The sequence below is a fragment of the Pectinophora gossypiella genome, chromosome 23 (assembly GCF_024362695.1).
Source record: "Pectinophora gossypiella chromosome 23, ilPecGoss1.1, whole genome shotgun sequence".
NCBI lineage: Eukaryota > Metazoa > Arthropoda > Insecta > Lepidoptera > Gelechiidae > Pectinophora > Pectinophora gossypiella.
Window position 1 is genome coordinate 10,551,221 of NC_065426.1, and position 27,362 is coordinate 10,578,582.

The 27,362-nt window shown below is 36.3% G+C and overlaps 1 protein-coding gene and 1 non-coding gene across 7 annotated transcripts in view; both read right to left on the reverse strand.

Annotated features, from left to right (window-relative positions):
* Positions 1 to 27,362, reverse strand: part of LOC126377502 (uncharacterized) — a 104,922-nt gene that overhangs the window by 54,061 nt on the left and 23,499 nt on the right. For 5 of the 6 annotated variants that reach the window (XR_007567867.1, XM_050025244.1, XM_050025242.1 and 2 more), the window contains exon 2: positions 16,089 to 16,121. The exons of the other annotated variant lie outside the window; for it this stretch is intronic. The gene's annotated coding sequence lies outside the window, so the exon portion shown is untranslated. The remainder of the gene's footprint in view (positions 1 to 16,088; positions 16,122 to 27,362) is intronic. 6 annotated transcript variants of the gene reach the window in all.
* Trnam-cau (transfer RNA methionine (anticodon CAU)) lies at positions 16,632 to 16,704 on the reverse strand. Its single transcript has one exon. It is a non-coding gene; the product is annotated as a tRNA-Met (tRNA).

A 27,362-nucleotide genomic window follows, 5' to 3' on the forward strand; every position in this document is an offset into this window, starting at 1 on the left:
CGCGCGCACACGCACGCGTACACCTTAATTTCTTTGATTTTTGTAATTGTTACAGTTAGTCTTTTTTATTATAATATTACATACATACATACATAAACTCACGCCCGTTATCCCTAATGGGGTGGGCAGAGCCACAAGTAATCAAAGACAACTTGCAGCCACTGTTGATACGATGTCGTAAGCTGGATATGATGAACCTTATGGTGATAAGGGATCAGCCTATCGCCCATAACATTAGTCCATCATGTTAGAGGACACAATCCCTCTGTCCGTTTTTACGACATGCCCGGGAAGACAAGCAGCTGAACGTTTTCTATGTTTTTTATTTGCTCCCAGAACAGCATAGAAGCAATATTACTATTACTGTTTCCACAAATATGTACGACGTAACCCTGACTTCGAAGTCGCACGCTTTCCACTTAGTTTGGAAGTCAGTGGACCATGCTTGTACTAAACATCGTTACCTACTGTAACTATTGACAATAAACTAAACTAAAATACATATCCCAATTGGAGTAGTCAGAGGAACATCGATTGCAAGATGAACCAAGTACCCACACCTCACCGAGCTTTCTGATAGAACAACGTAACAAGTGGTGAGCCGTATTTACAGGATTTGAGCCCGGTTAATGGAAATAGGCCCGCCCGCTATTACATGGGACTTTAACATAACTGGCGAGAAGTGGATTTACTATACACTGCCTACCCCTTTGGGAATACAGGCGTGATGCTATCTTATGTTAAAATTTATAAATTACGTACATGGAATACAGATACTTCGTACCTGTGGTCGCCTGGATGAAATTGCTGTAGAGCAATAAGGTTGCCAATTGTGCTGTAATCTTTCCCGTGTATGTTTTAAAATTGTTTCGTGTGGGTGCAACAAAGGATATTTGATTTGATTTGATGATCAATAAGTGCCAATTTGGGCAGAAGGCAAGAAGGAAACCACTGCCCTATTTTTTCCTAGATAAGATAAGATAATCGTTTATTGTCTAAAAAGTAGCATGGAGAGGAATGCTACACCGATAAGAGCGTGGCTCTTAAATTAGTGATGACGAAGTGTCAATCATCACATCACATCGTGAGGAAACCCAAATTCCCGAGAAATGCATTGTCGGAGGTATGTGACGTAACATGTATTGGGCTGGTTTTCTCTTCGCGGGTTGGAAGGTCAGACAGGCTGTGGCTTCTGTAAAAAACCGGACCTGTCAAATCTTCAGGTTAGGTAAGCGGACCCTGTGAAAAACAGGATAATGCTAGCGGAGATCATGATGAAGTGCCAATATCATCGACCTCTGTTGCTGAATATGGAGTCATTGTACGGGTTATATCGTATGCTGCATCACTGCACAGATAACTTCAGATAGATCATCATACTTTTCTCCTGTAGGGTTAACATGCGCAATGTATTTTTTAAAAAAAAAAAACGTCTAGGGGCCTGTGCCGAGGTTTTTCTTGCAGCTTCTTTTCCCCGGCTATACAGGTTGTGAGAAGCTGCAGTAGTTTTAGGCGGATGAGACGTTCGTTATGTAAAAATTGACGATTCAAAGTGTAACTATATTATCTACTGAATAAAGATATTTTTGAATTTGAATTTATGATATTTGTCACGGTTTCTTTATCGATTCTGACGATATAATTATGTCGTTTTGTCGCTTGGAGCTAACACATACAGGGGAGTTACCGTTCTGCGTAATATGCCTTATTCTATGCTAGCTATGGTGTAAAAACCTTTTAAGTGTAGGTACTTACATCCCTAGTTTATTTGTTTCTTTGTGATCCCCAGTTTGGTTAGGACATTACAGGCTGAGCACCTAATCGTCCAAAAGTAAGATGATCCGTGCTTCGGAAGGAACATTAAGCCGTTGGTCCCGGTTACTACTTACTGACGTAAGTATAGTAAGAGTTAAATTTTTGTATGAATGTTTTTGTGTGTTTATTTATTTATTTATTTATTTGTACACAATAAAACAGACACAAGAAACATACAAAGAAAACAGATAGTACAGGCAAGCTTATCTCTAAACAAAGAGTTTTCTTCCAGCTGACCTACGAAATGTGTTGTGTTTGTATGAATGTTTTTGTATACATGTTTTGTGGCTTACATGTAACAGATTAAAGAGAAGGCGAACGTCGTGTCTTATAAGGAGGTGAAGGAATTGGTCTTTGATGGACAGGAATGAAGAATGTTACGACAAGAGCGTGGCTCTTAAATTAGTGATCATGATGATGAAATGTCCAGGGTGAGACTCTACCGAAGTGTTGCACGCAACTCGCACCCAGCGATGCACGACCGTGTACACTCAGGTGATTGAAGAGACTCTTACTTTCAACATCAATCTGACATTGATCAACGTTAAACACAGAAAAAAGTATTCTTTTTTTAGATGCCAGACAGTGATGCTTTCATTAAAACTGCTGACGTTTTATTCGACTTGACGATTTATTCTGTGGTCATTATCTCCCTCATGCTTCTATGCTGTTCTGGGAGCAAATAAAAAACATAGAAAACGTTCAGCGGTTAGCGCGTTACCGCGTTTAATTGGGGATATGAGACTCCCGATATTTCGACACTGTTGCAAGTGCCATGATCACGGGATGACTGATGAGATTGGAGTGGAGTAGGTAGATCCATAATATTCTACGGGCAGACATATCTGTCTACCCTCTTTCTTTGCCGCTTGTTTATGTTTTTGATATCGGAATGTTTGGTTCCACGGAACCACCTGAACTCGCACCAAACTCACTACGACAAACCGCACTCACTGTGTCCTCACGTTTTTAACAACAATGTTCAGCTGCTTGTCTCCCCGGGCATGTCGTAAAAACCGACGGAGGGATTGTGTCCTCTAACATGATGGACTAATGTTATGGGCGATAGGCATAAGGTTCATCACATCCAGCTTACGACATCGTATCAACAGTGGCTGCAAGTTGTCTTTGATTACTTGTGGCTCTGCTCACCCCATTAGGGATTACGGGCGTGAGTTTATGTATGTATGTTTATGTATGTCATCATCTCCCCAGCATTATCTCGTTTTTCACAGGGTCCGCTTACCTAACCTGAAGATTAGACAGGTCCGGTATTTTACAAAAGCTACTGCCTATCAGACCTTCCAACCCGCGAAGGGAAAACCAGCCCAACAATGATCTAAAACTAACGAAAAACATTTTCTTTTTTCTATTAAACTTATTTATGAATTTTAATCAATAAAAACGTTAATAAGTAAACATTTTTTCACGTTTTTCTATGACGTCACTGTGTGCTTTTTGATACAAATTCCATAGTCATTTCGTGTTTTGACGTTTAGTAAAAAGTAACTGATTTGACTAGTTGGAAACTAGCCTGCTAGTAACAACTACGTATCACTTACAACCACTTCGAAAATGGCTGATGATAAGCGGCTCAAGAACCTCAACAAAAAAGAAAATTAACAATGACAGCCACAATAAAAAAAAATCTAATTAAGTAACGCAACCTCATTTAAATTCTTTTACTTTTTAACTTGTTATCGTTATAAAACGCATTGAAATCTCAATACGACATGATATTGAAATTGAAACCAATTTGTCGATAATGGTGGCTTAACAATATTTACGTTGTTGGAACTTTCAACCGGCATGGTAAACAGTAATAGTTAGTAAAGCAATCACGTAGTACTTTCTCCGTGACGTAACGAGGTAGTTTTGTGTGTGAAGAGATTGTTTGGAATATACTTGCAGTTTGGCAAGTACAGGGGGGTTAAAATGGCCACATCGAAGCAATTCATCTAAGAAAGCAATATTGCTTTTTGACATTTGTTTGCATTGCGCACTTACTTTTACATGCGCAAATGTCAAATTGCAATGTTGCTTTCTTAGATGAATTGCTTCGATGTGGCCATTTTAACCCCCCAGTATACATTTCTTCTATCTTGGTTGGCTCGAGCTCTAAACAAATGAATTCCGATTTTATGAGCGTTTATCATCATTATCCCGTTTTTCACAGGGTCTGCTTACATAACCTGAAGATTTGACAGGACCGGTTTTTTACAGAAGCGACTGCCTGTCTGACCGTCCAAACCGCGAAGGCAAAACCAGCCCAAAACAGGTTAAAACGTTAACATATGATTTATTAACGTTTGTATCATAGATAATTGTTATTACCTGGTTTCTAGGATTTTGTGCCCAGTTAATGGGCAATAATACAATCGGCGGCCATATTGCTAAGTAGCAATTTTTCTAGCCCTCGCGGCAGAGCAACCGCGCCGCGCGGGATGCGAATTTTATCGCGGGTGTCGACCAATAGCCGTAAGAAGTTTATCCACGTTTGAAGCATTCGATGCGTCTATTGATCAAAGCCCTCGGTATAATACGTACGGACCCCGCCTTAAGGTGAAAGAAATTGTTATACACTGAAATATGGGCCGGTGAAATACAGCTAGATAGCAGTAGGAGAGAGTAGAAGAAATGTAAATGTATCCGTAAATACCGCCATCTGGATGTTGGCTAAGATTTACATTACAACAGTACATTACAACACTACATTACAGATGTAACTTGTAACCTGTTATACTGCATGTATACTGTACATTCATAGCAAAGACAAGTTAGCAAATCTTTGCACTTGTTAAACGTGTTACGCTACCGTGTGTTATGTCCAATGTGTATTGAAACGGATTTCAATGACAATAACTCTTGGACAAGTTAGAGGGTTAGACAAGTGAGAAGTTTGGCAACTGTTTTGCCCAATAGGTGAGAGCCACGCTCTTGTCGGTGTAGCATTCTCCATGCTACTTTTTGGGTAAAATAGGGCAGTGGTTTCCCTCTTGCTTTCCACCCCGCAGTACGCAGTACCGGGACCAAGGGCTTAACGTGCCTTCCGAAGCACGGAACAACTTACTTCTGGACAATCAATTTTGTCAGCGTTGGGACGTCTGTCCCAACGATTGATGGATGTGGAGGAAGCAAAAGAAGTGTGGCAGGATTGAAGCAAAGGAATTCCTCTAGTTATTAAATAACTTGTAATGTATATGAATAAAGCTTAATACTACGTACTTATTTATTTATTGGTATACTTACTGGTAAATTTTGTACCGGGTGAGGGCCTTTAGCGCTCCCCATTTGAAAAATTCAAATTCAAAATCAAATATTTATTGCATTCCATGTAGTACAACCAACACACCTCACCAAGCTTTCTGTTAGACCAACGTGATAAAACTTTAATAAAATTTGCAGTTACTGTATCTATCAACTTGGCATTAGTCTCTGCTCACCCTGAAAGGCGCCTAGCATGAAGATGGTACAATGATACACCAAAGGGTCAAGGCTTAATGCCCAATAGCAGCGACCTACACTTTCGTAACCTATCGAGATGTGATGATGATTTATTTAACTTAACAGCATACGATTTGCGCCTACTTTGTTAATTGTCTTGACATAGATATAAACTCACGCCCTTGTCCCTATCGGGGTATGCAGCACAAATAATATTATAAAAAAGAATAAAAGAACCACGTGTAACATAAGACAAGAAATGAGCGAAGCTCTTAAATAAAGTGTTAGCAAACTCTACAATAAAACATTAATATTAGTAACATACCCAGTTTTAATCAGTAAATGTTAAGTAGCTCAAATATCACTCTTATTACGGAAACCAAATATTATTACTACAAATTATAATATGAAATATTAATACAAAAGAATACAGCAACTAGTCTTTCAGTTTTCGCTTCTCTCGACAATAATCGTCTTCACTTGTTTATTTTCTTCGTAGTCCCAGACGGAACACCCGCCAAAAACGTTTTTCTCTTAAAAAGTGACGTGGCGTTCCTTTTTTGAAATTGCCATCAAAAGAGAGAGAGAAGTATACAAATATTTAATTAATTTTATTAAAAAGCTGTTGGTAGCCGCTCAGGCTACTAGCCCAAACAACCCAAGCCGCTGTAGAGCAGCGTGGTGGAGTATGCTCCATACCCGTTCCGGTTGATCGAGGAAACGCCTGGACCCAGCAGTAGGACATACTGTATGTTTATTTAAAAGTAACAACCGAACCCACACCCTCCGAGGCTAAAAGTCGAGGACAGTAACAACTGAGCTAGCGTAGGTTGAGATGATGCATATTAAGCAACGCAATGTTACCTTGACTCGATGATACTTCCATACAAATTGTATGGGAGAGACGTTATATTATTTTGTACTTATCGATCTGTGATATTATGTATGTAATTTTCGTCAGTTTGTATGAGTGTTTGTATGAGTCATCAAGTGAAGATGCTGTGTTGTGTATTTCACAACATAAGCATCACGCCTGTATCCCAGAGAGGGTAGACAGCGGTGTAAAGTATACACATTACCCATGTCGCCAGCTACGTTTAAGTCTTATGTAATATTAATTATACGAGGTTGCCAAAGAAGTTGACCTATTTAACTGCTCATTGGCGAGGTTCGCAGAAGCTACGGTAAAAATATTGTGTACATAAATTAAGGATATTGATGGTTTGTGTTTTGTGTCAATTTAATTTTTTAATTGTGTTTTCATTATTATGTGAATATGTGTTAGTTTCCAAGTTTATGTATGTTACTCTAAGTTACCGCCTTGGGCGCATGCCTGTATGGTAACTTACAGTCGTAATCATAGTTATAAATAAATAATATATTAATTAATCGGGCAAAAATCCTGGGAATCAAAAAATTTTTTATAAGGCAAAAAAACATTTAAACTCATAGCCGAATCCAGTTACAAACCCGAGCCGGGATTCGAACCCGTTACACTACGGTGTGAGTCACGCGTTCTCTGAACTGGGCTAACACAGATTGGCTGTATATACTTCTACTTCTATCTACCCTTTCAGATGTTGTTTAAGCGCCATAATTCCGCTATTGCCTAATAGATGGCGCTTAACGTACAAATAATTCGATGTTCGGTTTTCATTGATTGGAAAGCGGTCGACAAGAAGTGGGTCGTACGTGATTTTTGCGAAAAGGAAAAGTGTCAAAGAGCTACGAAGAAAGTCGCTCTACCATAGCTCAGTCAGTACACTTTTTGCGTAGATTAAACGAAAGTAATTTTTTATCCTTACATAATTGTAGATTTTAAATGTTTCTTTATGAAGATGTAATTGAGACGGTTTTTATTAAAACACGCGCCATTTTTGGTAGCGTAGGCTTTTTTTTTCTATTAACATAATTAACATTAGTTTTATTGGCGTAAGTTAAGTTGATTTCAATTTTTAGTTTAGACAATAACGCGCTGTGGTATAAATTCGGTATTGTTCATATTATAAGAATCATGCATAACATAAATACATTTTTCCTTTGCACGTTGAGCTTATAAAATTCATGCATCTCAAAAATTGTGGCTTTAAAACAATACACTCAAAATTCAAACCCGAAATTGTCTAATTATAGTTATTAGAAAGTAAACAGCAATTACACTTAAGCAGAGAGCGTCGAGAAAATATATAATTAAAGTATTTAAACGTTTTCTTTTTAAAAACCACTTACGTTTGTGAATTATGTTAATTTGAAATAGGGACCTATTCAAAAATCATCAGAAAATAAAATTGAATTTTATAAAATTTAATAAAATTGAATTTTATTTTCTACATTTGATTATAATGTCAAATATACCTACATAACAACCTTGAACACTTATTTCGGCGTATTTTACAAATATTTATGGTCGTAGACTAGATTAAAGTTATACTATAAAATGTGAATCGCGAAATAAGTCTATTTTAAATTATTAAAAATATTCTCAATGATGTTAATTAAATAAATAATGAAGTGGATGACATTGCTCCAAAATATAATCCCTGTAAATAATATTACATAAAAATTTGGCACTTTATTTCGATAATCATATTTTTTTTAAAACAAATTCGTTTTGCAGTGAAACAAGTCTAGAACTTCATACGTAACGTTAACTACTTACTGGACTTATCGATATTATAATATTTGCTTTTTTATTTTTTACGTGACATATAGCAAATATGTCTCTGAAAGCACTCTTGGTTATCGTTCGCAAAATACCAATCTAAACTTACGTTACATATTTGCACGTGCTAGAGCAAAAAAATGGTCAACATTTCAATGTTTAATGACTACTCAACTGACATACATTGCGTACATGTTTTAGAACGGCAGCAGCAAATATGTTATTATTGAAACTGTGCGCATATTCGACATATTGGAGCGTGTCCTTATGGAAATATTTATGGCGTTTCTAATTTACTTTTAAAATTACCAGGCGTTTCGAGATGTTTTGAGATATTTACGTCGAATATCTTTACAGCTATTCGCACGGATGATTATTTAATTCACTTGTCATTTTTATCATATTGGTTCTGCAGGCATTCACTAATTGGCCAGCTAAATAGGGAACTTTAATGGCTCTCACCTTTTCAATACGTATAGATAGACTACTCGTTTTGTTAGCTTAGATCACCTGCCGATTACTGGCATAGGTAGATGCTAAAAGTAGCAAGACGATTTGGAAAGCCTTTGAAGATAATTAAAGAAAACCATGAAATTGTCAAGGAAGGAAAGGGAGTCTGATAGGTAAGGAAAAAAATAAAATTACCGGTTCTTTTTTACACAATACCCCACTTAGCACATCAATAGGGCCACATGAGATCGTCACGTATCTAATTCCTGCATCGCCATAGAAAACTGCATCATTAGCGGGACAATGCCGCTTCTAATTGGTTCGTGAAGTACAAACGATAAAATCGCCGTATGCCCGTATTGTTTCAGCTTCGATTGCGATCGGCGAAAGCTTAGGGTTTTTTGTGGAAAGAAAATCTTGGATTTATCTTTTTTAATGATAATATATGGCTGTCCATCTTTGGACTTCGTATCAACAGTGGCTGCAAGTTGTCTTTGATTACTTGTGGCTCTGCCCACCCCATTAGGGATTACGGGCGTGAGTTTATGTATGTATGTTTATGTATGTATGTATATACCTACATAAACATATTATTATTATATGGCTGGAAAGTATTTTTAAGAAAACCTCTTCGCAATTAGAACCTACTTCGAGTTCAATAAGCTTCGGTAGATCTATTCCATACATAGACCTATTGCGCAATGCTACAAAAACAACTAGAAATTGGAGAAAAATAAAAATTCTTTGAAGCTCCTACCTTTTCTTGATATCAAAGCTAAACTTAAGTGAAAAACTGTTAAGCGATAAAACGGCATCTAAACAACTTATAATCATTAACTTCAAGACCACTTGAGTACCAATCGGTGAATGTTTCTTAAACACTTAATTAAACAATTTTGACTCGGTATTTAAACCGATTGAAGGTCACTCATTCGTCACAAATAAGTTTTCGTACGTGTATAATTAAGTTTATAGCACCACTACTAAATATAGATGTTGGATGATCATTCGCCTCTATATTATACGAATGATTATGGTAACTTAGTAAATCCACCTTGTTAGTGTATTTTAATCATATTTTATGCTTGGCTAAATATCATGGTCTAATTCCACCAAAATAGATAACTAACAAGAATAGCTGTTACATAGGGCGAATTGGTTGTAGTGGATAAAGTATACTATAGAAATACCACCATAATCGAAACTAAATTAGTAAAATCCTACATCTCCCCAACACAATTTTAACGTCAACATCAAGTAACCAGCAAAATATAGCAACATTGGCAACCCTGATTGCGTAACGGTCCCGAACCTGAATGTCCGCTGTTGCCAGCATCAATATTACAATTATCTGCACAAACCGCAAATTCCACTCGGCCAGCGTGGGCGGATCCGCGGAACTGTGAAATTCCTGGCATGCGGAACTTAGGTACTCTAGTTGTTTACGTCACACCTTTTGAAAATTTTAGATGTATACTTGTTTATCTACGTATATAAAATTAGTGGTTTAGAAATATAAAATACGATGACATCAAGATTTTGTTTCAGTCATCATTATTATTTTTTGAAGTATCAAAATTATTTTATAAGTTTTCAGTGTACCTTTAAAAATCATGAAATTGTTATCTGTCCGTGGTGGGTGATAATTAACATCACTAAATGTCCTTTTGGGGGTGTTTCATTGTAGATTTGCCGCACATGACATTAAGTACTTGGTCAGACAACCTGAATGTCCCTTCACTTATAAAGTTATAAATTACCTACTTTACTATATCTTGATTAGTGTATCCGAGCTTATAATTATAGCTTACTTCCTCTTTATGCAACGCATAATAAATCACAAGACTGCCCCATGGGTGATCATTATTAAACTTTTGTTCAAAATCTCGGTTTTAACTTTATTCACCTTTGCTCCTCCTCTAGCCTCAAGCTAACGCATTCTTTGATCTCACTTTGAAATCATATCAATAATCGATTGAAAACCGATTGACACTTGATAAACACCTACAAATTATGCCAATGCGTCCCTTCTTACATAAGGTGGCATTCAAGAAAACTACATCACCACACCTTTGCAGTTTGACGTCAAGAGTGGTGTAATGTGATTTTTATTTGCATAAGAAAGAAGATGCGACGCCCACAAGCTTTCCACTCGTTCCTATGTTTAAGTACTATTATAATGAAGGGGAAAGTCTGTCGGCATGTGTTAGTGTTACTCAATAAGGTATTGCTCGTATGGGATCAATATATGGTAAATCATAGACAAAAGAAGACGAGAATACTCCTTAAAATGGTTGCAGTTGCAATTGTATATTTTTTGCAAATATAATGCATATAAAACATCCCACATTTTTTATTTATTTTCGTTTTTTTGCTAAATTCATACAAAATGTTGTGAAGTGTCGCGTCGGTAACATAGAGCAACACGGGCCTCCGGCAGCGTCTGAGTTCTAATCTCTACATTTTCTAAATTCTTTTGCATCCTTAATAGTTTTTTATTTCTTCTACGTGACCACAAACAATATTTTTCCTCGTCACAAGATAACTCGCAACACACTTTCCTTCACAGAATTACGTCAGTCAGAAAAAAACCGCCTCCTTTGATCGAGGTAACGTACTTGCCTTGCCTTATGCAGCTCGATAAAAGGTCGATGCACATAATAACTGGGCGTACGGAATGAAGTGAAAAAGTGAGGATAAAAAAAAGAAACGATAAAATGACAAAATAGACGGTTGACATAAATACATACCTAATCTCATGGCCGTTATAACAAGAGGTGAGCACAGATAAAATTCGTCAATAGATCGCCCATAACAGATCAAGATCATAGTTCATCACATTGTAGAAGAGATTAAAATATTAAACAGTATAGGTTTTCACGATACGCCTGTGACGATAACGTCGCCATATATTGAAAACCTCGTGAGCGTTTTATGTTTTCTAAAATCACATTTGTATTCTATGTGATATTTGTTTACAAAACCTCACAAGAGACACGGTACTTTCATTCCAGGTAAAACATTGAGAAATAGAGGTTTTGTTGAAGAAAACTGTATCAGAAAGGCGTTTACATGGTGTTCAGTATAAGGCGACGATAAGCAGCTGAGCGTACTGTTTGTAATACCCATAAAACTTAAACGTGGCTTATCTTCCAGATCCTTAAATTAATCAATGTTTCAACCGCAATCCATTCCGTGCCGTGAATCGACCGCAGAATAGACCAATAGTGTGAGTCAAACAACGACCAACTCATACAATGCCAACTTGTCATTCATCGACCATTTGAAATCGTGACCGCGTTCAGACCTTCTGTCTGCACTTGTCGTTTTCCTCTCAGGTGTTTTCCACTCGTTGTAGTTACGAGTAGTTCACGTGAGTCGGTGACCTTACTCGCCATCGTAAGAACCCTCTGAGGAGAATGATGTTATATTATGTTTAAGGGGTTAAAAGGCCACATTGAAGCAATTCATCTAAAAAGCACAATGCCAACAAATGTCAAAAAAGCAGTATTGCTTTTTTAGATGAATTGCTTTGATGTGGTCTATTTAACATTTTAAGTTTAACCCCCTGATCTCTGCAATAAGGGCTACATCCCAAACGCAAATTGGACAGTATATGTCTTGGAAATCATCGATATTTATTATTCTCTAAAATTATAAACGCCATATTTGCGTAAAGGTGTTTACGTTTTATGGCCGAGTGTTACTTTGACATGTGCACATTATTCATACGGTATTAATAGTCGTTCTTGTCTATTCAATGCATTTAATCACTAACGAGCATTTACTTGCAAACTTTGTGCGTGTTATGTAGATGTATATCAACTATTAAGTATGTTTGAATAATATCGTAATTATTATAATCATGCGTAATACGTACGCGTAAACTTATGCACGTTGCATTAGTTTGTCTAAGACAAAAGATGAAACGCAGTTTTTTTTAAATTAATCTATAAACAATTCTCTTTGTAATATGGAAGTCTTCAAGGCTAGAGTGAATAGGCATTTGCTAGGTAAGCCTCGACCACCCTAGACCACATCGTCACTTACCATCAGGTGACATTGTGGACAAACGCGAGCCTATATTATTAAAAAAAAATGCTCTTAGGTCGATACCAATACCCGATGAGCCACTTCATCATTATGTTAAATAACATGATAACTATCGTTCTAAGTTAAAATGTATTTAAGCAACATCAGAGGTTCTCATTTGTCTCTGTACATCTGACATCATACATTGAAGCATAATTTTACACCCGTAGCTAACAATATCTAATAAATCGCCAAGCAAGCAAAACCTTCCGTTGAACCATCTAATTGCACTTTGAATAAGTAAGAGTAGGCGACGACAAACAATGCTGCGCCTACACAAATCGCATAACTACTCTCTTCAAGGTCGGTTAAAGCTCATACATAAAACATCAAAGGACAGTGTTGCAACTAACGCAACGGAATTCGGAATTTCGCGCGAACCAATCACGCGCTTCGGTGATGGGATAACCGAGGCTTTTGATTGGTGGGAAATTGTAGTGCGTTAATGCTGTTGGTTCATGCTAAATAGGGAATAGTTTGAATGTTCGCAGTGTTTAGTGGTTTATGTGACATCTCGATCGTCGCGATGAAGACGCTCGCAGAATAGTTGCGACAAAATTGAGCATTGAGCAACTTAAAACGATTCAGTTTTTGTAAGTTCAGGGTATGGAGACATCAACATTATGTCAATACATTCAGCTCATCGCACATTCCTGTTTGCTGAAATGAGTGTAATTGGTAAAATATGGGATTAATGCTGCTGCTTATTATCTCGAGAAAGTCGTTCAAATACTGATTATTATCTCTTCAACGTGATGGCATGGGATATCTATATGGGATGGACTTCTAGTTCTGTGTTTAATCCGTCTTGACGTAATTCCCTGGCGAATGATTATGGCGTATTCTAACACTTCGTGTGTTATTAAAAAATTAACTTCTCATCAATAAAATCGAAACGCCTCGCAAGTTTATATTTCTTAAAGATTATCTGTATTATTATACATATTGTGTGAAAGCGAAAGCGGTGTATGAGGATCATAGTAAACGGAATTCCGTGGTCTCTGCCTACCCTAACGGAAAATAGGCGTGATCTTATGTATGTATGTGTATTAATAATAATAATAATAAAAAAGTTTATGTAGGTAAAATCTACGACACACATATATATTTACAACATTAAAATATACACACATAACATTATATATTAAGCATATATATTATTAGCATATTAAGCTCAGTCAATATACTATAGAACAATCACCTTTCTTACGGCTTTCTCTCACCATTTCCTTTGTAAGTTATTGTTATAATAAACGAACAAAACCAAAGATACAATATGCAAGTAAGAAGTTCAATAACTTATCTCGCTTGAGAGTGAAACCTTGAAAAATGTTTTTATAACAAATCTTGTCGACAGTGTCCATTGTCGATTTTATTTATAAAACTTAAGTGCAGCAATAACATTTTAAGAATTTGAATTGTAAATTATGTTTCTTTAATTAAATGGACTTATGTCTGGGAAGCAATGTAAGTTTGTTTTAATAAGTGTGAAGATTTGGTGAAACTGTGAAAGTATATAACGCGGAATTAGTCCGTAAAAAATATTTCAAGATAAATAATTTACTCCTTTGCAAGAAAAGTTTACCTTCAATAGTTAAGCTCAATAATACTACACTTATCTATTATTAAAGTCTTAAATCTGATCTCGGTTATAAGATCTCACCAGTTTGGTTTAGGGTTTACTGTTTCTTATATTTTATTGTGTTTTAAACATCATTGACCACTTTTTGGCCTTTTGAAAGGCGAAGTTTCAAAATATGTTTATTTTCAAAATATTATATTTCTCCCCACAGACTCTAATTGAACATAATTTTTTGACGTGATTTACTGTGTATTTACCTGGTATTGCATTATATATTTTACCTTTTACAGAAGAAACCCATATGGTAAAAAAATCGCATATTTTCGCATGCCCCGGGTCAAAATAACAAGTTTACTAAACCTGTTGGCATTAATCATAACTTGTAACCTGTAAGCAGTACCATAATTGCGTAAAGTTCCGGTTACGCATGTGACAGACCCGTTTAAAGTTAATTCAATGCCTGCTTCATAATGACAGAAATATATGGAAAGCATACAGACAGACATTATGGACTTTGACAAATTTCATGATTTTATAAAGCCAGAGGCTGGATGCTAATTTTAGTCTAAATTAGGATTTCAACCAAACCTTTCTTAAGTTGTTGGCAACTTAAGTTAACTAAAGGCAAACATAAGCTCAAGGGTAGTCAGAAGTATATTACGGTTACGAGACTTAAGCTTATTTTTTGCAAAAAATTATTAACATTTTCAGGGTGCAGTGTGTACCCTACAAGCCTACAATCCGACGGGCGTGGCTGGAGGCTCTTCTGGAGTATGAGCGAGCAGATGTGCAGCCTTGAAAGAGTTGTATCTCTTGAACCGTAATAGATAACCGGTTGAAATTTTATGTGTAATTAGCATTTTGTAATTTCTTTGACAAGGGCAACTACTAACTTAGTCTTTTGTTTGCAGCCTTAACTCGAATAACTTGCACAACGCACAAGGTGTTTGGTACCAGTTTTTGCTCGGCTCATCTCAACAAATGTCACCGACTCAGCTGTTAGTGACGCAACAAGTTTGACATAGAAAGGGCAGATGGTTGCTTAACTATATCGGTGAGTCGATTATTACAGACTGACTCAATAATTCACAGAGCTATAAGTGATAGGTGCATACATACTATATAATGGAAGAGTACCTACGCTTCTTAACCACTGGTGATGGTAAAAACCACAGAAGGGTTATAAAGGCCACATTGAAGCAATTCATCTTCAATTTATTTTATTCTTATTCTTCATCTAAAAAATAAATATTGCTTTTTGACATTTGTCGACATCGCGCACTTATTTTATATGCTGAACTCCGAATCTTTCTAGCAACAATCTACTAAATTATTTGCACCTACAATTTATTTTGAAATTCTAAGATGGATCTAATGGACCATGCATGGAAATTTGTTAGGAAATATTGTGCATTTTGTCTTGTAATAAATCGAAGACTTAAATCCTTTAGCAACTTCTACAATTTTAGGTTTGTAAATAGCTCAAAATATATAATTTTATTAAGTAAAAGGCAAAAACCTTCTTATTTTCCTTTATTTTGACACATTACCTTGTAAAATCCCCTTCAAGGCGCTTCACTCGTTAATTAAAAACACACGTTGTTTACTAAAATATGAATAAACATTCTAAATCAAACCCGTATTAAACTGCACACAACTTAATAAACGCTAATAAACGTGCATAAATAAACGAGCGTAAATAAACGCTAATAAAATCACAACTCAACATCGCACGGCCTTAAAATGGCCTTAGATTGCTTACATAACATCATTGTTTGACCGGACTTCAAATAAACAACTCGAAATCCAACTTTCAACCTATTATGGACTTTATGTCTTTACAATAATACTTTAGGCTCAAGATTAAGTGTGAAAATATAAGTTGGTAGTTTACAAGAAAGGTAAATAAAGTATCCGTAAGAAGATGACCTAGTGATAATGTTTCGGGAATCGTTTTCATGTCGAAACGAAACTATAGATGGGATCTTAATTCGTTTCGCAGTAACAAAATCTTAAAATGATTGAAATTAAATGTTCACTTACGTCTTTTTGAATTAAAGGCGTATGCAATCCGATCTGAAAAAGAAAATGATAGAATAAATATTGATAAAGAAATAAAATATTAAACAATTAATATTAGTTTGTTAAAATAAATTATGATGAAAATAAAAAGCACAATCGTGGCGGCGTGTAAAACTTACACAATAATGCATAGTAATATTAGTACTTCTATTCACCAATAGGTGGCGCGCAACCAATGTTTGCCATATTGTATTGACATGCCAATAATTAAACTTATGACGAAATGTCGCACGCACAATCGTAACCCTCAATCTAGCTTATTACTGGTCTTATTAAAACACACAAACAAAAGAGTAAGAAGCAATTTTGAATGTGGGTTGGCTACTAACAGGTATTTTCATTGTGCCGTAGATTTACATACGTTTCGCAACTTACACCCAGTGCGTATCGTTGCAACATTAACTAGTGGCACAGGTTATTCGGCCTCGTTCGATGTGAAAAAAATGAATCAAGCAAAAGGACAGGTTAAAAATTTAGAAATATAAATAGGAAATTCAAAAAGAATGCCCCGGGTGAGGATCGAACTCACGACCTTAAGATTATGAGACTTACGCGCTGCCTACTGCGCTACCGAGGCCGGTGGTGAGTCTGACGAAATAGGTCACCACATGTTGGTATAATTGTTTACATATAATTTAATATAAGTTCAAAAATAATTCTAAAGTATTCAATTTATAATCGTAATTTTCGTAAAAAATAATCTCTACAGGTAATTGAGTTTTCGCCTGAATTGGTTTGATTCATGTTTCTAATAATTAATTATTATAATCTAGGCAGAATACAAGTAGTATCTAGGTGGTATCTACTCTAGTTAAGCTCATTCATTAAAACAAAACAAGCGCGAAAATAGTAAAACAAATATGGCCGTTTAGAAATAGTACAAACATAACAATCAAACTAAGAATAAATAGTAACCGATTCACACTGGCAAGTAGGTAGGGTAGGTACATAATAATTGAGAGAAAGTAGTGTTTCGACGCTTCGTGTGTTATAAACTGCTATAGTATACGTAGGTGTAACACTCACTATGTAATGTGTCTAACAAAACAATAACATCTAACAACTTAACAAGTGAGGAAAATTGTGTAGTAGGTATTTCTCTGAGGTATTTTTTATTATTTTTATTTTTTTTTATATACCTGGCTGAATGGCATTTTCTTTGCTAAAAATAAGAAAGGGGTTACGGCGGGAAATCGTTTAAATAATTGTCTATTTGACAGTTGTAACAATAAAGTATAAAAATGTCGGATTTGGTAGTTTATCAAACATGGACAAAGCAAACATTTTATGTTATACAGCCTATAAGAATAGGGTATTTGAATAGGTCAAATATAAATTACAAAATGCTAATGTAAAAATAGAAGCCAGTCTAAAATGATTAAAAATCAATCTCATTTTACTGTTTGACTTATTTTTAAATTTTATTTAAGAATTAAGCAATAATGAGTCATTTGACCGCTTTTATTGATGACGTCACAAAAAAGTATTTGCATACAAAATCCGAAGAAAACTTTAGTTTTGACGTTTCGTAAAAAGTATCTCATTTGACTAGGTAGTTAGGTAGCCTATTAATTTTATTATTAGTTTATAAAACATAACCATTAGGCGGACGACACATAGGTACCTAAAGAAAATACTGACTAAACTACGTAAACTTAACAAATCGATTTCTAAAATACCTAGCATTCTATGCCTAGGTTTAGACAAGGCCTAGACTAATGGGCTCTAGATTTGGTCTAGATATATGTAAGACCTAGATTCTAGGTTCAGTATGCAGCCGTATTTAGATGCTACCTTATAGATCGGCGTTACTAAATAGGGTATTGTTCGCATTCTTGAGACCTGTGGTAACAGTTATCTGCTAGTATTTAAGACTTTTAAGTACTGATGTAGATATTTCTAGTGGTGAGTGGAATAGGGTACTTGACAACCTAAATCAAATGTCAAATGAGATACTTTTTACGAAACGTGACAACGGAACTTTTCTTTGGATAATCATCATCATCACCAGCCCATTAACGTCCCCACTGCTGGGGCACGGGCCTTCCCTATGGATGGATAGGGAGATCGGGCCTTAAACCACCACGCGGGCCCAGTGCGGATTGGTGGTTATTAACGACTGCTAATGCAGCCGGGACCAACGGCTTAACGTGCCTTCCGAAGCACGGAGGAGCTCGAGATGAAAACTTTTTTTTTGTGGTCACCCATCCTATGACCGGCTTTTGCGAAAGTTGCTTAACTTCAACAATCGCAGACCGAGCGCGTTTACCGCTGCGCCACCGATTTATATTATATTATCCTCTTTGGATAATACCATCTACCAAATACCATCCTGTGACGTCATCAATAAAAGCGCTCAAACGTCGTACTTATTGTTACTTAATTCATAATTAAAATTCGAAAATAAGTCAGAAAGTAAAATGAGATTGATTTTACAACATCATAGATTGGCTTCTATTTCTAGATTGGCATTTTATAATTTATCTTTGATCCATGTCAAATACTCAACTTGGGACCTTCCAGGCTACATTCTCCAAAAACAATACAGATGGCGTTGTACAGATTTAATGTGATAATTACCTATTTTCTCATTGCTCGGGTACATACTAAGTTATTCAAAAATATAATGTAATGGCAGAATCATACATGAAAACAATGGCGCTAATTCCTTTAAACACCATCTAATTTTATTTTAAGTTATACCTGTCATTTAAAAAAAGAAAAGAAAAGGATATGGACGGATGATTGAGAACTCTAATTTTAGGAAGAATGAGTAAATGAATGAATAACCCGGGCGAATCAAAAAGGTATCTCGCTGGTGTGCAAACCGATTGACGTGTGCTGTCAACTTAATTCTGTCGGGTTATTAGCCAATGCAATTTTTTTATACGGTTGTTTTAGATTTTTGTTTAAAATTGATGTGTGTTCCATTTTTATGCTTGTCGATTACGCGTCCCTTTCCTTTTCGGCGGTCTTACCGGCATGTCCTTCAAGTGTTCATCATCATCAATTTAAGAGCCACGCTCTTGTCGGTGCAGCATTTCTGTAAAATACTCTAAATGCTACTTTCCTTCAAGTGTTGCCAGAGGATAAAATACAAAGTTGTAAACTGCTGATAACCAGTTCGGCCAGCTAAACGCTCTCATCACCTGCCTGCGTCATCAGTTTTTGTAGCCTCCAGCCAAATCGGCGACCATTATGATGATTTGACGCCTACAGCTCTTGGATACCGTGTGCAACGAAATTATAACATTTAGAAATAAGAATAAAATCGAAGCAAATGGGGTTCCAGTTTCTGCTTATCGCGGTACGAAATAGGTGTGAGTTTATGTATGTGATCAGACTTATTAAATATGCAGCCACTTTTAAACAAAGCCCTAAAGATGACGTACAGAATGATGACAGCTATACATTCCTCGGAATAACAGAAAGAACTTGGGAACCAGTGATGTCCTTCCCTTGAATGTTCTCAAAGTGGGACTGTTCCCGTTGTAAATAAGTACTCTTTAATAGTACCATATAGTACGGTTACTGCCTGCTTTTCTTTTTCAAATTGTTATTTCTTGTGTTAGCGATTGCGTAAATCTGATCTTTTGAGGGATATAGAAATAACACGGGATATTTTAAATATCTTTACTCCTTAATTTTAACAAAATCCTCTAACCCGACCGACATCGCACCATCGACTCCCCTTTCTTACTTTTTAAAACTGCCTGCCTTACATCCCATTCATTAACCATCCTCCTTTCATACCATAAACAATCAAATATTAAAAAGAAATGGTGCGAGGGTGGCGCCATCCCGCGGTTTTTTGGCGCGAAGGAACATTAAGCAGTTGTCATTTAGCGGAGAAAGGCGCGCTGGAGAAAAAATAATAACAACAGGGAGTTTAACGGAGATTACTTTGTTAACGCGAGTAGGTACTAGAGTGAATTAGATAAAGTATTTTATCTGGTAAAGGGGCTTTTTTTTCACTTGTACTCTGGTCTTAGCTGCCTAAAGGTTAGGTTAGATAATAAAGCTCTTTTTACATAAGTTTTGCGTTTTTTTACTTGAGAACGACACACCACTGCCCGTAACCTACCCCGTAACACGTATTTAAACGGGAACCGCCGTGTGAGGCGCAGATTCCATAGCAACTTTACCAATATACCTAATTTATGTGATAGGTTGCAATTTTATCATAATCATTCGCAATTAAATGTATTTTTTTTTATAAAAAAACCCGATCAGACTAATGTTTTAAGCTTCCCTGTGATAAAAAACATCTTAAACCTTTTTTACCAACGTTACTTCACACAAAGACTTGAAAAAAGGCTTTAATAGGTGCCTTCAATCATTATTCCACGTTACAAATACAAGTATAATGCTGTATAGCTTGTTATACTTCATGTGAAGATGTTGTGAGGTTGTTTTTGTTAACGATTTATGCCGTGGTAAAATGTTGTTTGAAATGTCCCGCCGGGATTTGAGATATCCGTGAAATGGCAGATCAATTTTTATACTTTGTTTTTGAAGCTATGATAAAAATGCAGTAGAAACTGGACTTATCAAAAGACTTGCACCAATGAGGTATTAATTTATCTCAAGCGCAGTTTTCACTAACACAGTTGGCTCGACCATTTCAGACGGCGATACGGTTCACCACCGCGTTGGTCTAACAGAAACCTCGGTGAGGTGTGGGTACTTAGTTTATCTTGCGTTGGGATATAGTCGAGAGTATATAATGTTATCAAAAGACCAAATCATTTATTGATTTGTAGGGTCTGCGGGGCGGAAGGCAAGAGGGAAACCACTGCCCTATTTTCCCTAAAAAGTAGCATCAAAAATGCTACACCGACAAGAGCGTGGCTCTTAAATTACTGATGAGGGTTAGTTAAGTCGTTGAAACTCATTGAAATGCTTCTTTACTAAATACTAAATACACTAAGGGTGCAGTCTCCGCAAAATTCGCCGTTCATTCTATTTACCATCAAAGTCCTGTTTAAAGTTCGTTCCTAGTTTTTTTTTTTTTGGTTTTCCCCGAAGGGTAAGGCAAAGGGAACTATGCCCATACAGCCATGTCTTACGTATTTTTTTTCTTGATGATTAATGAAATGATGAAAGGTGATGATGATGAAACCTAAGCCCCCACCCTCGGAGTAGACTCCTACTCCGAACCCTCAAACGAATGAACTCGAAAGTCCGCATAAACTTTCGAGTTATGAAGCGGCTTCTTGACACGAAGCGAAAATAGGCAGATACACTTTGTTTATTGAATACTCCAATATAATAACACTCGCGAATGTCTTCCGACTAACTTAATGCGATCATCAACCACAAAACACCACTTCGTATTAATTATTTAGATTATTCAATGAAGAAAGCAACTGTCCCGTTCCCGTTTCCCGCCAAAAAGCCCAGAAGTCTGTTATTGATATTATTTTATTATCTTGTTTTTTTTTTATTTTTTTTAATAATATAACATAAACAGCCTATACATCCTGGGTACAGGCCTCTCCTCAATCATCCACGCTACTGCGGTTCTTAATGTTTTTGTTTTTTTAGGTTATGTTTGCTCTGTGTATATTTTTTGTTTTTTGAGAAATAATAAAAAAAAACACGATATCACTCCACCTCACAGTCTATAAGTCAAACTAAGTATTTATCTAACATAACTAACTGTGTATGTATGTGCATATGGCTAAGCGCACGGCCGCTTTTTGCGCAGTGTCATCATCGCGGTTAGATCATATTGTACAAGGTCAAGTATAAAGTTGTGCTTATAGATCCTATTGCGGCGGAAAAACATAAATTGTAAGATGACTTAAATTGTTCAATTGTGCAATGGCGGCTTACCATAGGACTGAGCATACCGGTTTTCTTATACCATGGCATCGGTGACTTTTACACAGAAATATACCTGTGTTATTAGTTATTACACTGTGTTAACCGTTCTGTCGTTACTGCAAAATTTAAAACGACGTTCATAGCAGTTCTGTCAGATTTAGTACGCTAGTACGACGGTTATTACCTTTCTGTTCATCAACGTGTTAAGACTGTAACAGCAGCTACTTTTGTTTTTGAATTACGCAATAAGAACATAGCACGTGTTCACCTGTTTCTCTCCCCGGACGTGACTTAAAACAACATAAAATACATGGCAAGCTCACAACTTTATCCCAATGGTAGTCAAAGGTACATCCATCGCAAGATGAACTAAGTACCCACACCTCACCGAGCTTTCTGTTAGACCAACCGTGATAGGTGAGCCGTATCGCCGTCTATAATGGTCGAGGCAACTGTGTTAGTGAATACTGCACTTAAGATAAATTAATAACTCATTGGTGCAAGTCCAGTACCGCGGTTCGAGCCGCCGGCGGTCCCTGTTTTAGCAAGCTGGTAAACTACAGGACCACAGAAAAGGAATTACGACGTTTCTTGCATGATGGACTTACTACACGCCAGGGTCGGTGTTACCAGATTCACTTGAAATTCCACTTCGCACAGTTTGCACCTCAGTGTTGCCATAAATCGTACCGAGTTACCCAATTTATTGGCTATTAATTTTATTTCCAACATTTACGACACGATTGGTTTTACATAACTATTGAAATATTTTGCTCATCTCATTTCATTCGTAGATTTATGCATGATAAGGCCCTGCGCAGACGACAGACTATCCGTGACGCACTTTTTAGTCTGTGAAAATATAACCTATGCAATTATATGCAGTAACGCGCCGGACTTTTTGCGCGTCGTGTGCGTTACTGCATATAATTGCATAGGTTATATTTTCACAGACTAAAAAGTGCGTCACGGATAGTCTGTCGTCTGCGCAGGGCCTAAAATGTCGGAGTTGTTTTTCTTGATTAAAATTCATAAATAAGTTAAATAGAAGAAAGACAATTCGTCAGTTTTACACCAGTCTTTATTAACAACATTTTCATAATTTATCTTATCTTTGCCTTGGGAGTTCTCATCTTACGAATTCCACAGATAGCACAGAAAATATTCAATAATTAACTTAATTAAACCTAATATAATCCTCAGCAAGAATCACTATACACACAGTTCCCATAGATATTCGTGACTATAATAATTACAAGCCATCAACATCAACTCAGGCATGTGAATTGCGGTGAACGAAGGTCGTATATCATCATAATAAAGTTGTGTTTAATTTAGACGATACCCAACCGGGCTCCCTCAGGCCTGTTGTCTTAAATTTTGTACCGAGTGAGAGCCCTCAGCGCTTCCCATTTGTCCAGCCAAATAGTTAATGCCACTTGTAAGAAATCACGCCAAATAATATTCTTTTACAAAAAAAAAGTTATTATAAAGTTACTGATTATTTAGAAGATATGAATGCATGGGATTAACTGTCTGAGAACTGATATTAGGCAGCTAAATTACTCAATTGTATAATTGTTGTTTTTTTAAAAACGTCTAGGGCCCTGTGCCGAGGTTTTTCTTGCAGCTTCTTTTCCCCGGCTATACAGGTTGTGAGAAGCTGCAGTAGTTTTAGGCGGGTGAGACGTTCGTTATGTAAAAATTGACGATTCAAAGTGTAACTATGTTACCTACTGAACAAAGATATTTTTGAATTTGAATTCAATTTAGACGACCATTACAGACGGCGATATGGCTCACAAAGTTAGTCTAACCGAAAGCTCGGTGAGTTGTGGGTACATAGTTCATTTTTCTATTGAGGTTTATATGTTTATGTGTGTTGTTGTATTTAATTTCTATAGGTGAAAAGATGGATAAGATGACACAAGAGAAATCAAGCTTCTAGACACTAAACAGGGTCCAGCCAGCACAGCGACCTTCTTTTATTCGGTGTGTAGCAATGTTATTTCTAACGATTACCTAATAGCCATTAGATATTCTAAGCTCGGAGATTCAAAGAAAAAATGTTGAAACAAAATGTGGTTTGACTCAAAATAGTACTTTAATGCCCTACATGTATCTAAGTGCAGTGTAGTGGGTCGAGACAAGTTCTTATAACACTAAGGCTGCCCACGACTTTTTGTCACGATAGTCGGGCCAAATTTTCCTCCGATTCTTATAACCGATTATGTGACCGTCTCAACGCACACCCCCGTCATTTTTGTATGTGCCTGTCGAGGGAGCAACACGTAAATCCTCAAATATCTAAGAGTAACTGGTACCTATTGACGATATTTATGTCTTGTCTCTCTGATTAAGCAAAGTGTTATCAAAGATAACCGTTAAGCCAAACAGACGTTTAAGTCTGAAGAAGTACTGTAAGTAGTCGGAATTCGGATAGAAGAGTTTATTTTCCATACTTATCACTTTCCATATTCCCAAACTATGCACCAGCTCCTAGACCCGAAGAGTCCTGGGCAAGGTAGAATCTGAAGTTGGTTTGTATTTCAAATCTTGCGCGTCTCGAAGAGAACTTGGCCTCATTTTTAACAGTAACGGTTTTAGTGGAATTATTTTTTTAAGGTATAAGTTTCTTACGTCGTAATTACAATAAAGTTTAAATTGTTATTGCATGAAACTAATTGATACAGAAATTATTATGGATTTTATTTAGTTCGTGTCGGCAAAGGTTTCCCAATAGGTCATGTGTGGAATTAACATCGTTTTTTTATTTTAAAATGGCAACCCAAAGGGCAAAATGGACACGAATCCGCATTTTTTTGTTAATATTAAGTATAATTAATATGATAATATTAATACTATTACGGTTTAAGTAATTTTCTCACGTTAATTAAAGGTTAAGAACTCTTAAAAATAAAGTACTATTACCTATTATTTAACCCAACATGTTATAAGGAATATTTGTGAAATATTTTTAATATAACAAGTATTATACCTTGTCCTTTTCTGTTTTGTTTCTCTTCCTCATAATAAAAAAATAGGAATGACAAACGTTGAATATATAATTTTTATTTACCTTCATACTTAGTATAGTACCTACAAAATGTCTCGTACGTATAATTTGCGTTAATTTCGAGAACCAATGAATGTATTCGCATGCAGTTTTTAATAATAAAAAGCAATTTATTCAAATAATACTACATTTCTGTCAGTAACACATATAAGTACTTAGGAATATATTATTACTTGCGTTAACCTCATATAAAAAAAAAACATTTTTGATTGTTTATAGTATACATATTTCCCGCTTAAAGTTGGGACCCTCGCTCAATAGATGGCATAAGTGTAGCGGTGATCGAAATTATTATTTTTCTCATAGACAAACTAAACTAAACAAGCTCTACACCTTTTTGCCACTACTTGAAGGTTTCGAGAACCTACAAACAATAAAAAATATTATAAATCCTTCCTATTTTTTTCAGGTTTACTCTGGGACTGAAGTTACGTCCCCTTTTCGTTACAAATAAACATTTACAAAACTTTTTTTATGAGCTTAATGTTTTCAGAATTTCTCTTAGAATAAAATAGAGTAAAAAACGTACACAGGCAAAACCGAGTAGAGGCTAGACGTTTAAAAAAATATATCATCAACCTTTAACTACGGAAGTACCGATCAAAAGCCGTCAAAGTTTCGACACATCCCTAAACTAAAATAAAATATTATGTCGAAATCACATTACCCTCAATTACATGTAACAACTTGTATTACTATATTATGTATGTCAATGTATGTATTAAGGATGTACGGTCTAAATGCGTTTGTCCGGCCAAGTAGTTAATGCCATCTGCGGCAAATCTACAATAAGCCAAGTCAAGTCAAAAAAAATAATCTAAATGCGTCTCCATTGTAGTATTTTTTCAATTTGTTCTCCGATCACTTCGACACTGACAGTTAGGGTTGTAAGATTAAGCGACCCGTTGCCAAAACCAAAAAAAAATATGTGAAAAATACTATATAACCCGGAAGAGGACAGACCCGTCAAATGACAACTTTTTACAAAACGACACAACGAAAACGTATCGTTTTGCCGTTTCGGACCGCAAGCGGTTCGGACCAAATCGAGTACTGCTCTTTTTGAATGGTTCGCTTTCCACTGCTATGGTTGGAGTAGGACTGGCCACTCTCATGCCTGATGTCTTATTTTTTTTTACCGGGAGAGTCCCCAGTTAATGCCATTTGCGCCAAATCTACAATAAATCACGTCAAAAAAATTTTGCGGTTTGACAACTAGTCGATTCGAAGCACAGGGTATAATGGTAGATCACGAGTCCTGTAGACTCTTCCTAATTTTATTTTGGATTATACCTGTCGCTTTCTTGTACGCCGAAAAGGAAAGGGACGGACGAGTGACAGCTGTTAATTTTAAAATGAATGAATAACCCGGGCTAATCAAATAGGCATATCGCCGGTATGCAACACGTTTGAAGTGTGCTGTCAATTTAATCCTGAAGGGTTATTGGCCAATTTTGTTTATAAATTCAAATTTAAAAGTATCTTTATTCAGTAGGTAACATAGTTACACTTTGAATCGTAATTTTTGACATAACAATCGTCTGATCGACCTAAAACTACTGCTAAATAAAAACTTGTAAGTCGATTCGTCCCGTTGTCCGAAAAGCATAAAGACCCTATTTGACTATGTTAGGTAGGGGCTATTAAGCACAACACTACTCTCTATTATGTAGTAAACATGTATGTATGTATATGTACATTGTATGTATGTGTGGAGGAAACGGTCACGGTCAGGTACGACTTTGGTGACCTTAGTAGCTGCGCGTGAGTCTAATAACAGGTTGCATGCAATTGTCTTGGGACTTGAGAACTTAAAGGGCATGTGGGGAGGTCTTGGAAACTACTTTGAAGTGGGTAGGTATATCTATATATCTCATATATCTAATTCTCTATACCTTTTGCGTTATAGCAAGGTGCGTACGCGCAGGACAGAAAAGAGTATAGCTTAGTTCGAAAAAGACAGACTAAGAAAGTGTACTATTCAGACAACTGTCACAGAATAGAAAATGTCGATTTTAAAAAAAAAATAACAAATAACACTATAATATAACATAGTAACACGCCTGTATCTCGGAAGGGGTAGGCAGAGGATTTTTTCTTTAAATTGCTTTTATGATATCCCCAGCAAGTTTCGAACCGCACTACAGTAATACAGTAGCACTTATAGTGTTAAATCAAATTCTAGGTACAAGTTGTAACCGGTATAAAAGCCCGTGCCTCTATTTCTCTCGCCATGTCCCTTGCTAGTTGCAAAAAGCAGACCAATTAAAATATCGGCACCATTCTCGCACTGTCGCCATGCGCAGGCGCTTACCAAACGGTAAGCAAAA